This window comes from Arachis ipaensis, chromosome B05 (genome assembly GCF_000816755.2).
Source record: "Arachis ipaensis cultivar K30076 chromosome B05, Araip1.1, whole genome shotgun sequence".
Lineage (NCBI taxonomy): Eukaryota > Viridiplantae > Streptophyta > Magnoliopsida > Fabales > Fabaceae > Arachis > Arachis ipaensis.
In genome coordinates, this window is record NC_029789.2 from 115,327,864 (window position 1) to 115,331,563 (window position 3,700).

General features: G+C 27.4%; 1 pseudogene; it reads right to left on the reverse strand.

Annotated features, from left to right (window-relative positions):
* LOC107643860 overlaps positions 2,042-3,700 on the reverse strand; it is a 6,672-nt pseudogene continuing 5,013 nt past the window's right edge.

Below are 3,700 nucleotides of genomic sequence, written 5' to 3' on the forward strand. Positions count from 1 at the left end.
TATAAATAATATAAATGTATCTAGAGAAATTTAAACTCTAATACATAAAAAATATTAACTCTTTTTATTATTACTACACTATTAAATTTTACTCTATATAATACATTTATTATGATAATATATGAGTTTAAAATTTGTTGGAGGCTAAGACCACCACTTGCCTCCCCTTAAATCCATTCCTGAACCCATCCGTCCCTTGCCCTTCCAACTATAGTTACATTAACCATCTCTTAGGAACTGCAATTAAATGAAAGCTATCTCTTATAATTTTCTTATAATATAAAGTGGATTTCAACGAGTTAGATAGAATTTATAACGTGAGATATAGGAAATATAAAAGTATTCAGGGAACTTGGAAAAGAAGTTATTCCAAGTGTGTGTATTAAAGGAAGTAAGAACCATTATGGATAGAGAGAAAGATAATGAAGGTGGCAAAAGATTTATTATTATATAAATCAAAGATAAGATAAGACTCTTGTAATTTTTTTTCTACACATAAAGATGAATATTAATTTTCCTTCTGAGACTCTTGTGTTATATAATACATTACTTGTAGTCGTAAATATAATAACTTTCCCTTGTTTTGTATTTTTGTTTGATGGGTCTGACTAATTGGGTCGTGTTAGTGGAAAATTTAGGGGGATTATCTTTTGATTTGCTTATACGTATTAATAGTTTTATCATTGGAAGCCTTGATATAATCTTGTGCTGTAGTCTTGATATATAATATCTTTTGTTATTAGTTATATGATTGTACTTTGTAATTACAGTCTTTAACATTTGTTAATTTAGTAAGTATCTTTCTAAAATATTCACTAATATATTTGTTTATTTTTAATTTTGAATTACAGATTTTGAATCATCAACGTAGATAAGACCATCTTTTTCTGTTAGTTATGAACTTCAACAACATAGACCATCTAATATTTAAAGGAATTTTATGATTGAATAGTTAGCATTATATGTTTGGATTAAATTAAAATTTTTCGAATTTACATATTATGAATTATGACTATGTACAACTTGTAGAATTCAACGTTGAAATACATTGTTATTTTTTGAAATACAATGCAATGCTATATCTTTAAATTTGATGTGATTGAGATTATAACAATTTAAAACGGTCATTAAATACAGAAAAAAATTATCACAGAAATTAGTAACTTAATGACAGTTTTAAATCGAAAAACTGTCATTATAAATATTGCATAGTTTAAACAATTACTAAATATACCTAAAAATTGTCATAGAAAGTAATAATTTAGTGATCGTTTCAAATTGTCGCTAAAAAATTTGTGATGGTTTAAAACAATCACAAAATATAAGAAAAAACTATCATTGGATTAGTAATTTAATTACAGTTTTAAAACGTCGCAAAATGTAGCACAAAAAATACTTTGATAAGTGTTACAAATTAGTAATGATTTTGTACTTTGAAAACCATTATTACAAATAATTTAGTGTAACGCTTAAATTTGTGACGGTTTTTTAACCGTCACAAAAATATTTAGTGACGGTTAAAACTATCATCACTAAGTATTTAAAAAATATTGCAAAATTGTTATTTTATTGTAGTGAAAGAGGCAATATACAACATATATAATTTTGGGTATTCTTAAAATTTTTTTTGAAACAATAAAGACGAAACATATATTTTGTCCTAAAATAAATTAATTCTTTTCTAAAATCTCAAAATACTATATAATGTGAAGTAGCGTAAATGATACATTGGATGGAACAAAATAGGAAGGAGAGAACGAGCGACATGGGATTCTTTCTTGTGTGAATATAGTCGGGAGGTGTTGATGGGTGACATCTATGGATGGTTCTTCCATGTTTGAAGAAGAATCGTTTCTTACCGTTTTATCGTACAGAGCTCGTATACAATATAAAAAATTTATGTAGGTCTAATTCAATCAAAAAAAAAATAATTTAATAGGAGTGAAAGTTGGCTCAAACTCTTATTTCTGCATGTGTGATTTTATGGTTAGAATGGAGAGAATAACTAGGTATGTTTGGTAATATATTACACAAAATTGAGTACATGAGAAATATTGTTGTATACTCGTCAAAATATCAACTAGAGAAGAGATGAATGTAATTAGTAATTACACCAAATCTCTTATACATAAAATATTAAGATTACGTAGGTAAAATCAGTTTCTTCATACCTCTACAATTGGGACCAGAGGGAAATTTTCAAGCTGAGGTAAATTTAGGTGAAATTATTAGGTAATCTAGAAATCAATTGTTTTCCTTCTTTTTTCGCTTAGTACACTATGTTTGACTAAGTGGCTATGATCTTATTAATATAACCCAAGATGCAACTTCGCTTCATCTTGGTTTCACCCCCTATTATGGGGTACGGTAAAAGTTCCTTGGTTTGAAATAATCTTCTAGTGTAAAACTAACTACAAACTACACCTCTCTAGCACCATTTGGCAATGACACTGAATTTGTGATGTTGCGGTTCTTGTTAAATCTTTTCTTTAGTGTTTGAGCTAACGACAGCTTATTAACAAACACTTCCTCCCGTTGCTGGGGGCGGTTTGCATAGAGAATCCAGAGAATGAGACAGAGCAAAACACCAACCGAAATGAGGCCAAGACCAACATTGATAACCTTAAGATAGCGGTTTAATGGAGGACAGTAACTAGTAGTGATTTCTTTGAACGTGTTCCTCACGAAATTGCAATTCTGAAGGCTAAGTAAAATGGGAGTGTAGTGTTCTAGTGCAAAGCTTTCAATAACTGCGGCTACTAACTCCGAGTAAATCTCTGGAGTCACCCTTCCAACACTGTTGCAAATACCATTTTCGGATATCTTGCATTTGTATTTCTTCCAAACCTGAAAATGTTTAAACAATGAACTTGATAAATTGTGTGTATTTATATGTAGATAAAAAATTGGGTGATGCGTTAAATTTCTCGGTTACGGGTTAAATCACATGTTTCACATAACCTGATAATCATCACACTATCTGAATATAGAAAAGATAAAGAGGACAAATGTTTTATTAGCCAAGCTAATTCTTTATTTTGTGCTAAAATTATTCTTTTAAATTCATAATTTAGAGTTTAAAATTTAAGAGTAAAAAAATAATTTTTAAATATATTGGTTAAATTTGACAATGTTAGCTGATTAAATAAAAAAATTCTAATGAGATTGATTGATATAACATCCAAGATTATCTATATGGAAAAGTGAATTATGAATCAAATTTTCAGCTTTTTATGTGATGTATTTTTTCTTATGAGTGACCTTTTTCCTTCAAAATTCTTTGTCAGTGGTTAGTGCATTTCCATTATAAAAAGAGTTTAACGTCTAGCAAATAAAAAGTTAAAAACAACGTGTCAATATAAATTAAAAATGAGTTAGTATGTGAAATAATTTGGATCAGTTAAATTATTTCTTCGTACATTAAATATATTAAATTTAATCGTTCACAAAGATTATTATATTAGCTAAACGAACTCACAAATCCTCAGTTATTATTGAGAAAAAATAGAAGCATTTTAATATAAACACGGTGAGAAATCATATGATAATTTATTTATTTTTTTAAATTTTTATTCTACACCTATTTTTATTACATATACCAAAAAAAATTAAGTAATTATAATTAAAGTAAAATTAATAAAATGATTATTTCTATAGATAAATTATATTATTAGTTCACTCTTAAATTCTTATAATAACA